At 43.6% G+C, this 12,170-nt stretch overlaps 1 protein-coding gene across 40 annotated transcripts in view; it reads right to left on the bottom strand.

Annotated features, from left to right (window-relative positions):
* INPP4B (inositol polyphosphate-4-phosphatase type II B) overlaps positions 1-12,170 on the bottom strand; it is a 906,112-nt gene that overhangs the window by 145,992 nt on the left and 747,950 nt on the right. The gene's annotated exons all lie outside the window — the stretch shown is intronic.

Below are 12,170 nucleotides of genomic sequence, written 5' to 3'. Positions count from 1 at the left end.
AAGACCGGGAAGAAGTGGGAAATTACTGGAGAGAGAGACTAGCAAAGAGCCTAGGGGAAGGCCGGACGGAAAGAGTGCCGGTGAAAAGCTAGTCAGAACCTAGGAAAAAAGCCGCGGGGGAAGAAAATTAGAAGCTAGGAAGGAGGTATTAACTGGGAACGTCTGGGAGACTCAGTCTTCCATTACGCTCACTGCTCCAACATGTCACAGACGGTACAGACAATGGAGTTCTTTGGCTACTCTTTGCCCACTGGCTACCTCTTCCTCCTCCTGGGCACCATCCTCTGTTTCTCCCTAAAGATCATCTATGGGCTAAATATGGTTTCTCTCTCTCTCTCTTCCTACTCCCCACCTCGTCGCAGCTTTTCCTCTAAGCAAGGGAAACGAGGGGGGAGGAAAATTCATGCATTTGTAAGAGCAATCGTAGAGACGTCCCCCTGGTTTCCACAGCAGTGGAGGCAGGTGGGACGGAAAATGCGCGAGGCTGGGGAACCGATAGAAGTGCTGAAGCTGTGGCAACTCGTTGATCAGGTGCTTCAGAACCCCACGGAAGGGATCGAGTTGTTGCTTAATGAGGGGAGTGAAATGCAGGAAGAATTATGGCAGGGCAGCCAGGCGAGCAACTATTGTAACGAACAAGTGAGAAGAAAATCAAAGAAGGATTTAGAGAGCCAGGAAGCTTATGGGGGGGAGAAGGAAGCTGAGGAGGGAACCTCGCCCCCGAGAGAGATGCCTGGCCATACAAGGCTGGCAAATTCAACCATAAAGGATGAATCACCACCCCGGTATCGCCCATTGGTACTACCAAAGTTTCCTCCTGTAAAGAAAAGCCCCTTTTTTCCCCATGAGATTGAAGAAGAGTGGGAGGAAGAAGGAGTGATGGAGGGAGTAGGTATGCAGGAGAAGCTAGAAAGGCCAAGAACCGAAAACAAGCAAAGGGGAGCTGTTTATAGAAAACCTGCTTGGGAGCAGTACCAGGAACCAGGCCAGGTGTTTCCTGTAATTCAGGATCCACAGGGAAACAGGGGATGGACGCCTCTTGACCATAAATTACTTAAAGAGTTGCAGCAATCAGTACAATTGTATGGGCCCCATGCAAGTTACACTCAGGCAATCCTTGATAACATCGGGCAGCAAGGCCTAATACCTGAGGATTGGAGAAACTTAGTAAAGGCGGTATTAGGCGGGGGTGACTTCCTCTTGTGGCTAGCTGCCTATAAAGAATTTGCGCGAGAATATTCAAAGCAGAACTATCAAACAGGGAATCAAGCATGGGATGAGGAAATGTTAAATGGAGAAGGGCGATTTGCCTGTCCCGATGAGCAGGCCCGATTACCAACAGCTGTCCTCTTACAGGTGAGAGAGATAGCAAGAAGAGCCTGGAAGGTGATACCCAGAAAAGGAGAAGTAAGACACAGCCTAACTAAGATAGTACAGGGCCCTACCGAACCTTACGCTGATTTCGTGAACCGATTAATGGAAGCAGCAGGAAACATTTTCGAAACCGTGGAAGAAGCAATGCCCTTAGTCAAAAGATTGGCGTATGAACAGGCCAATAAAACATGTCGGGAAGCTCTTAGACCATGGCAGCATAAGGACATCCCTACCTTTTTGAAAATCTGTAGGGATGTCATGGATGATGTAGTTTCTGGATCACATGCTGCAGTAGCAGTAACCCGACAATTTAGACAGAACATCAGGGGACGTATATGCTTTAGATGTGGTCGAGAAGGGCATCTAATGAGGGAATGTAGGGCCAGATTTCCAGCCCGAGATCGGCAGGGCATAGAGAACTCGAGAAGACCAGGCCTTTGCCCACGCTGTAGAAGAGGAAATCATTGGGTCAGTGAATGTTACTTTAAAATAAACAGCGCAGGCAATCCCCAGAGGATGCCAAATGAGCCGGGCCCCATAAGAAGATCAGGTGTATATGGTCAACAGCAAAAAAACGGAATGTGGGCCCCTGCACCCCGGGGCCAAAACAATCGGTGGGTGCCACGGTCCCAAAACCAAATATTTACCGCGCAGAGTTACGAGCCACCGAATATTCGGTACTGACACCTCAAATGGGGCCACAAGCCATAGAGGTGAGGGCAGAAGCAATTTCAGCGGAGCATAACGGACTTGGAATAATCGTAGGAAAAGAAACAAATGCTTTGAGAGGCCTAATGGTCATCACCGGAGTCATTCAGTTACCTTTTGATAAGCTAAAAGTGCTAATACAATCTACAAAGGGTATTATTCAAATCAAACCAGAAGAACCTGTGGCTCAAATACTAATCATGATTGGAGCGCAGGATGTTAATGGACCCCAAGGGGAGAAATTTGCAGCCTTGTCCCTATCTCTAGCAGATCGACCTCTGTGGACCTTAACCATTAGAGGAAAGTCGATTCAGGGCCTGCTAGACACAGGTGCGGATGTAAGTATAATTTCGGAAAATGATTGGCGAAGTCATGGCCCCTTCAGCCAGGAGATAATACTTTAGTAGGCCTAGGTGCGGCCATGACACCATCAAGGAGTGCTCAGGTGCTTCATTGGCAGGATCAAGAAGGGAACAAGGGAAATGTGCAACCTTATGTTAGTGCACTCCCCATCACATTATGGGGAAGAGACATTTTAGAACAATTGGGACTGACGTTAACAAATGAGGATCAATTGGAGAGTTGTACAGGACGGCGTATTATGTATAAAAAGGGATATCAGGAGAGAGGATTAGGCTCCAGAGAAGGCAGAAGGGACCTAGCCCAGCCCAAAGGCGATTTTAAAAGACAGGACACGGGTTTTTCGTGGGGGCCACTGAGATGCAGCCGCTGCCATTGTCATGGCTGGACAACAAGCCAAAGTGGATACCACAGTGGCCCCTTACCCAGGAAAAGTTGGCTGCGGTAAATGATATAGTATCACAACAATTAGAGGCAGGCCATTTGCAACCATCAACCTCCCCATGGAATACGCCAATATTCGTGATAAAGAAAAAATCAGGGAAATACCGGTTGTTGCATGATTTACGGGCTGTTAATCAGCAGATGCAACCCATGGGGGCATTGCAACCCGGACTCTCGGTTCCTACTATGATCCCAAAGCATTGGCCACTAATAGTACTCGATCTGAAGGACTGCTTTTTTAGCATACCTCTACATGAACAAGACACTCAGAGGTTTGCTTTCACCGTTCCTTCCATTAATCATCAAGGTCCCGACAAAAGATATGAATGGAAGGTGCTTCCCCAAGGAATGACCAACAGTCCTGCCATATGCCAGCTATATGTTGACCAGGCAGTAGAGCCGGTTCGACAACAGTGCCCAAAGGTACAAATTTTACACTACATGGATGACTTGTTAATAACGACTGAAAGTGAAAGTCACCTAATGGAAGCATATAAGCTGCTGTTATTATATTTGGAAAAAGTTGGGTTACAAGTAGCGCCAGAGAAAATACAAAAAGGGGAAGTAGTACAGTACTTAGGACTTAAAGTAACTTCTGAAAAGGTAACCCCATTAGAATTTGAAATTGCAATAGATGGGTTACAGACCCTTAATGACTTCCAAAAATTATGTGGCAATTTAAATTGGTTGAGGCCCTATTGTAAATTAACTACCGAAGATATGATGCCATTATTCAATATTTTAGAAGGAGATGCCCAGCTTGATTCCCCTCGTAGATTGACAATAGAAGCCCGCTTGGCGTTACAGAAAATTGAAAAACAAATTAAAGCAATGCAGATGGAAAGATGTGATCCACAACAAGCCCTAGAAATATTAATTTTTATGGAACAGCTGTATCCCTTCGCAGTCATTTGGCAAGGAGGACCCTTGTTGTTTGTATACCCACATTCACATGCACCGCGTGTACTATACACCCAAGGCATTGCGGTGGCTGATTTAATATTAACAGCAATAAAAAAGGCGACAGAAATGGCGGGGAAGACTCCAAAGCGATGTGTAGTTCCCTTTGCTCAAGAGGCAGTAGAAGCCTTTACAAGGGAATGCTGGCAATGGGCATACATAGTTCTCATTCTACAAATAGAGATTGACAATCACTACCCTCGCCATCCATTTGTTAACTTCTGCACACAGGTTTCAATAAAACGGGTGCAGAAGGTGCGAAGGGATCCAATTCAAGGGGCAGTTACCGTATTTACGGATGGAGCTAAAGGCGGAACAGGAGCAGCTATATTTAACAATCAACGATATTTTGTTTTAACAGCATCCCCTTCTCCACAACATGCAGAATTGGCTATTATCGCAACAGTATTACGCAGAGAGAGCGCACCTATGAATATTTTGTCTGATAGTGCATATGTGGTGAATGCAGTTCAGATGCTCGCTACACAGTGCCTTATTCTTAAATCCTCCTCAGTCTATTCTTATCTAAGTGAAATTCAGGGGTTATTAAATCAAAGAGAGCATGCTATTTACATAGGCCACATAAGAGCTCATTCTAATTTACCTGGCCCACTCACTCGAGGAAACATGATGGCAGATCACTATTCAAGATTCTTGCTTGCATGCACCGCTTTGGAACAAGCTAAAGAATATCACTCTAAATGGCATGTTAACACCCACACTTTAAGTTTTAAATTTAATATTCCCCGCAAGCAAGCAGAAGATATCATTAGATCCTGTGAAAAGTGCGTTGTTACCATAGTTCCAAAGATTCCTGCGGGAGCCAATCCCCGTGGCCTTAAACCAGGACATATCTGGCAGATGGACGTTACACATATCCCCTCTTTTGGGCGACAAAGCTGTGTTCACGTCACTGTAGATACATACTCAGGTGTAATTATGGCCACAGCCATGAATAAAGAAGGAGTACAACAAGTAATCCAACACTGCTTGCAGGCTTTTGCAGCCTGGGGAGTTCCTCATGTGATCAAAACGGATAACGGCCCAGCATATACATCAAAGCGTTTTGCTGCATTTTTGAAAGAATTCGGAATCTCCCATATTACCGGTATTCCATACAATCCACAAGGGCAAGCTGTGGTAGAACGCGCTCACTTATATTTAAAAAATTTAATAATTAAACAAAAAGGGGGAATAGGGGAAATGGCCACATCCAACAAGGATGTCTTGGCCCTAGCTCTTTATACAATTAACTTTTTGAACAAGAAAAAGAACGGTAAAACACCTGCAGAAATGCATACTCAATCAGCTGATAAGGAATCAATACAGTGGGTAATGTGGAAGGATTTACAGGACAACCAATGGAAAGGCCCGTTCCCCTTACTCAGAAGAGTACGAGGCGCCGTTTGTTTTTTTCCACAGGGTGCGGCACAACCAATATGGACCCCTGAGAGAAGAATTCGGTTGATAAACCTGCCAGCAGAAGATCTAGAAGAAGAAAACTCCATTTGAGGAAGAAAACAATGAATAACCAATCCCTGGGATCTTTGGAATACGGGACATTTTTCAACAAACTCTGAAGTAGCACGACAAACAAGAGTCAATAGCATGAAGATCACACTGAACTTTACACAGGCGCGTATCAACGCCAAAAAATAAAAAGAAAGGGGGATCTGTGGGGAGCAATTCGGACTATACTGTTACTGGAATTAAGATTTATTCTATGCATCTGCTCTCCCACAATATGGCGCTGGGAGAGAAGTAAACAGCTTCTACCCAGCTGCCTCTCACCAACTTGACAAGCTGCAGGAGCTGCTCCTGATTGGAGGAGAGCGGCGTGCTCGGCGTGTGGGCAGCCGAGTTGGGATTGGTGGAGAGGACTATATAGGAGGAGAGAGACGGCATGGTGGTGTGGGTTGGTTGGAGAGTGCGTTGGAGAGTTCGCGGGGAAGTTCGTTACTTCGTTCTTTCTCATTTCTCTCTACTCATTCTTGCTTTGGGAGTTTGCTGTTTACTTATTCTTACTTTACTATAGAAAGGACTTGTAAAAAAAGGGAACAACAAGCGCCCGGTCCGGTGCGGCTCCTCCGCGTGCGGAGGAGCAGCTAGTGGTGCCGTGACTCGGATAGGAAACCTAGGACGGATAGCAAACTTAGAAGGGATAGTAGCCAACCCGGGAAGAACCAGCAGCAAACCCGGGGAGGGCCGAGCAGACGAAAGAACAGCGCAGGGTCCTGTGTTGCTCCTCCACGAAGAGGGGGAGCGACAGGCACCCAAGAGAGAAAATGAATCATACCAATCAATGGAAAAAGAGTTTGGTTTTGGATTGCTGCCAAGGTGTTGAGTCCTCCTGCTTCAACATTAATGTTGAGGTTTTAAATGCACTATAAACACCATCTGTCTTCTCAACCTTCTCTCTTTTAGCTTGGAATCCTGTCTTTGGAGATGTATTTCACCGAGGATGATCATTTGAACAACGCCTACCTGCTGCACCTTTCAAGTAGTTCCCAATACACTTTAAAAGAAAATTTGATCAGTCTGTGTCTATTTTATATTTCAAACAAGGGAGAGGCTGAAGAAGACTAAAGATATGTTTTCAAGCAATAGTCAGCAGAACTCTTTTGTTCTTAGCCTCATGGGTAGACCTCAATAGTAGAGAATACAGAGGGAACTTTACCTGTGACAATGCTTGGATCCTACTCCTTGTCACCTCTGAAGCCGTCTCTTCCACCAAATCACTTCATTAATGCTAAGTATTAATGAGGTTACTGTGAAATCTGGCATGGCATACTTTACAAGCTGGTGGGAAATACCTGGTAAGAACTGTGGTAATGCTGGCTTCCCATCCAACTGTAGTTTGAAATTTCCTGATGACATGTTTAATAGCTTCACACTGTTGCAGACTGGAGAGTATAGTAATTGATTTTGTGTAGTGTAGCACACTTAACATGCGTGTGGCCAAGCAATCTAGTCAGAGTAATAAGTCAAGCATTGACTTTTTTGTTAATATAGTCATCCTTTGTAATTCATTAGGAAGGGGTCCTTTAACTCAGTGTTATTCTGAATAATAATTGATAGCATCATCAACTGGGTATTAAACTGACTTCATCCTCACTAGAACTCAGTATAGTTACTACTTGGTGTACTCTCAATATGCTGCCAACAGTGCCATGCCTAACTAGTGGTTAATAACTTACACTGTGGATGTCAATAATTAAGGAAGAGTCTGTTAAAACTTGTAGAAAATAAGTGCCTAATAAGACTGCACAGTTACTATTTGAAATAGATCATAAAATTCTTTAACTATAAAAGACATTAAAGTTAACCTGTTATTAACCAAATTAGAAAATAAAAAAAATGTAGTGAGATGTTACAGGGCATTCTGCTATTGGCAACACAAATGGGATAGATTCGAAGCTTTCTAACAAATCCAACAGCTTGTCCCTTATTCCACCAAACCTACCACCCACCATCAGCCTTCATGCTCCCGTCCTTCTTCCCTTTCTTGCTAACTGCAGTTCTTCAAGAGGTTTGAGTATCTGTCGGTTCTCATAATTAAGTGTGCCCAACTTATCTAAATAATAATCTTTACTGTTAGATTTTATTGAGTGTTTCAAATACTCTGTTAATGTAGTCATAGCACATCATAGCCACTTTTTAAAAAAACACTTTGAAGGTAAGAAAACAAGAAACATAGAAAACAATATATGAGAATGAAAGACCATAAAATATTTTGGAATAAATTAGAAAAAATTCAAAAACAGCTTTTAGTGCAAAGACACAAGAAGAAGTCTTCATTAATTTTGCAATACAGTGTTAAAATAAGAATGGAAGATATAATCTGACAGAAAAATTGGCGAGACAGTGCTCAAAAAAGTCAGTATAGTTATAGCAAAATTGAGAAACATGCTATTTACATAATTTTATACAGCATGGATATATCCACAAATGTGAATTTAAATCTTAAAAATGTGAATTTACTCCTATTCAGATTAACTAAACTATTTCTCTGTTGACAGTTGCAATAAATTCTCTTGATTTATTTTTGGGACAAAACAGCTTGCGTTTGAATTTCTGCTACTACAGCACTAGTCCCCACAATACTCACATAATTACTATGTAGCTGAATATCTATTCACACCCAAAGAAATCTTCAAAAGTCCTTGTAATCACCATCATTTTTTTCTCATACCATGCACATGCAGCAATTTCACTTCAGTTATTTAAATCTCATTTGAGTTGATTTACCACCAAAGGGAAGCGAGATAATGCAGATTACAACCCACAACTTTCTTTGGAAAGCTAAACACAAGGTGCACACTTTCTTTTTAAGTAATTAATGTATTTATTAAAGAGAAGAATGGAGGGAAGAAGGGAGAGAGAGGTGAGTGGAGAGAAGAAAGAAGAGAGGAGGAGTGGAGGGAGAGAGAGAGAAAGAGACAGAGGAGGAGGGAGGGGAGGGAGAGAACCAAGCTCTTGCAATGGCCAGGACTAGGTTAGGGACTGGGAACTCAATCCAGGTCTCCCATGTGGGCAGCACAAACTTATTTTGGTTGAGCATATGCATTAGTTGGAAGCTGGATTCAGGAGCCAGAGGTGGGTATTGAACACTGGCACTCTGATATGAATGTGGGTGTCTTAATCACTAAAGGAAACCCTCACACCACAAAGTTAAATACAATAATAGCGAATCTTTTACTTTGTGTCTATGTTGACAAACTATCTGACTCCTTGGACAGTCTCTGAATCACCAGGACTCTGCACAGAATCACGTTTTGTTAGAAACTATCTAGGCCCGGCGCCGTGGCTCAATAGGCTAATCCTCCGCCTTGTGGCACCGGCACACCGGGTTCCAGTCCTGGTCGGGGCGCCAGATTCTGTCCCAGTTGCCCCTGTTCCAGGCCAGCTCTCTGCTGTGGCCAGGGAGTGCAGTGGAGGATGGCCCAAGTCCTTGGGCCCTGCACCCCATGGGAGACCAGGATAAACACCTGGCTCCTGCCATTGGATCAGCGCGGTACGCCAGCTGGCCGCAGCACACCGGCCGCAGCGGCCATTGGAGGGTGAACCAACGGCAAAGGAAGACCTTTCTCTCTCTCACTGTCCACTCTGCCTGTCAAAAAAAAAAAAAAAACTATCTAAACATCTCATGCAATACCCATGTGACCTGAGAAAACCTTTATTTTCTTGACTTGGACCATTTTATTAAATGTAAAGCAAACTACATCTGGCATATTTTATAGTAAAAAAAAAAATCAAATTTGGGGTGGGTATTTAGACTACTGATCAAGATAACCACTTCTCCAATACCAGAATGCTTGGGTTTAATTCCTGGTTCCATCTCCTAACTCCAGCCTCTTGCTAATGCAGATCTTGTGGGGCTTGGCGATGACTCAGGTAATTGGGTTCTAGCCACTGACAAGGAAGAGCTTGACGGAGTCCCTGGCTACTGACTTCAGCCCCTGTCCATTGTGGGCATATAGGGAATGTACCAGTATTTGGGAGTTCTTTCTCTGTCTTTCAAATAAATAACACTGGTAAAATATAAACCAACCATGAGGAGATTAATGTAGCCCTTTAATCCCAACACATTTGTATATTGATGTTCCTGCAACTGGGATGACACTAGGAAGTTAATGTGCTACAAAGAATGCAACCATGTCTCTGAGTTTTCTTTAAATTGTCCTAAAGGGCTTTTTCTTGGAACATTAAATGAAAAAAGATAGGCTGTCTAAATGCTATAAAGGTAAGCAAAACAATTCATTTACAATTTAAGCTTAATAATAATAAAGGATTAAACTCTGAACTGAAGAACAGAACTCTTTCATTTGACATTTGAATGTAAGAAACACTACCTTAACAGGGAAATGTTTCCTAGATTTTCTTTTGTTTTTCCAATTCCTTTTCCCATACAACTATTTTTAAGTAATACACAGAATTATCTGAAAAAAATAAAACCACCTACAACTAAAAATCACTTCTCTTGGGTCTCCTGGGGATGAGTGAAGATAATTTACTAGTTTCATGAATGTTAAAGCAGAAGAATTGAAAAATAGTGGTACAATTGAAACCACAATTTTGTGGTGATTTTATTTATTTATCTGAAAGGTAGAAATACAGAGAGAGGGGAGATGGGGGGTGGAGAGCAAATGAGAGAGAGAGAGGAGGGAAGGGAGAGAGAGACAGATAGAGAGAAAGAAAGAGAATCTTTCATCTTGGCTTACTCCCCAAATGAGCACAACAGCCAGGGCTGGGCCAGGTTGAAGCTAGGAGAGAGGAACTTCTTCTGGGTCTTCCACAAGTACAGGGGCCTGAGTACTTGGGCCATCTTCAACGGCTTTCTCAGGAATATTATCAGGGAGTTGGATTGGAAGTAGAACAGCCAGGACTTGAAATGGCTCCCATATGGGATGCTATCACTGGCAGCAGAAACTTAATCTACTATCTCACAGTGCTGGTCCCAGAAACCACTATGTTTTTACTAGAGATCTCAACAAGAGACATCTTTCTCTACTTAGAATTTCATTCTCCTTGAAAAGAACAGAAGGCAATGACCAATTCTACCTGCAATACAGAAGAAGTCAGTGACATGATTATTTTATGTGGTTATGTGATTATTATTTTAGTAATCATGTATGCAGAAAGGACTCCAATTTATATTGATATTTTATGTGCTTTATTTTTTTTTTTATTTTTGACAGGCAGAGTGGACAGTGAGAGAGACAGACAGAGAGAGAAAGGTCTTCCTTTGCCGTTGGTTCACCCTCCAATGTCTGCCGCTGCAGCTGGCGCACCGCGCTGATCCGATGGCAGGAGCCAGGATCCAGGTGCTTTTCCTGGTCTCCCATGGGGTGCAGGGCCCAAGCACCTGGGCCATCCTCCACTGCACTCCCTGGCCATAGCAGAGAGCTGGCCTGGAAGAGGGGCAACCGGGACAGAATCCGGCGCCCCAACCGGGACTAGAACCCGGTGTGCCGGCGCCGCAAGGTGGAGGATTAGCCTATTGAGCCACGGCGCCAGCTCTTATGTGCTTTATTTTTTATAAAGAAATACTACTATATTTTGCCATTAGTGCACTGACAAGTTTTCAACATCCCCCAAAGGAAAGAATATCGAACAAGCAGTCAAATGGTTACCTAACATCATAAATATTATCCACTTGAGCTGAACAAATTACATAAAGACTTTTTCCCAGTTTGTACAAAATGACAATGCCTATCTGTGAAACTCTTACAGGAGTTCAGTGAAAACTGTAAAGTTCATTCTACTATTTATGCTCCTCTTTCCTGAACTTTTGAGGTTCCTTTTGATTCATCATCTGCTCACCCAAAATGTAGTAAGTGAACCCCAATTAACCTCAGATTAATTTCTTAGAAGTCTTTTTTCATTGATGATTTAAGCCATCCCGTGGTGCTTCCACCTCTAACCACCTCCCAAACCAGGCTGATCCACTGTTTCATCGGAGAGTCCTCTGAGTTAACAAACATCGGCCTGAACTCATTTTTATAATATATGCATTCTTAGACTTCTTATCTGAGCGATACTATGTCTTTTCAGCAACTCAAAGCCCAAACGTCTGGATCAACTAATTCTAAACACGTTCAATAATTCCAATGATTTGCCTGTCCATTATATTCCCATTGCGAGTCCAACTTAAGATCCATTCTACATCCCAGTGGATGCTCTCCACAGTCACCTTACTGTTGACTTATATTGCTTAAGCTAATTTTTCCTTTTTTTTCAAGAAGTTATCAAAAGGCCATCAAAAGGAGGCCAGTGTTGTGGCACAGAGGGTTAAGCTGCCACTTGCAAGTCCAAATCCTGGCTGCTGTGCTTCTGATCCACCTGTGATCTCTGCTGAGGCATCTGGGAGGGCAGCAGAGCATGGGCGAATTACCTGGGGCTCTGCCACCTATGTGGGAGACCCGGTTGGAGTTGATAGCTCATGGTTTTATTTTGGCTCAGCCCTGGCCATTGCTGTCTTTGAAGATATAAGATCTCACTGTCACTCTGCTTTTTAAATAAAATCTTATTAAAAAAAATGCTATCAAGGGGTCTGCACTGTGGTGTAGGGGGTTAAGCTGCCGCCTGCAGTGCCAGCATCCCCTATGGGTGCTGGTTTGAGGCCTGGCTGCTCCAGTTTTGATCCAGCTCTCTGCTATGGCCTGGGAAAGCACTGGAAGATGGCCCAAGTCCTTGGGCCCCTGCACCCATGTGGAAGACCTGGAAGAAGCTCCTGGCTCCTGGATTCAGATGGGCCCAGCTCCAGCATTTGTGGCCAATTGGAGAGTGAACCATGGATGCAAGACTTCTCTCTCTGCCTCTCC

The sequence above is a fragment of the Oryctolagus cuniculus genome, chromosome 8 (genome assembly GCF_964237555.1).
Source record: "Oryctolagus cuniculus chromosome 8, mOryCun1.1, whole genome shotgun sequence".
NCBI lineage: Eukaryota > Metazoa > Chordata > Mammalia > Lagomorpha > Leporidae > Oryctolagus > Oryctolagus cuniculus.
This window is presented reverse-complemented; position numbering and strand designations above follow the sequence as displayed.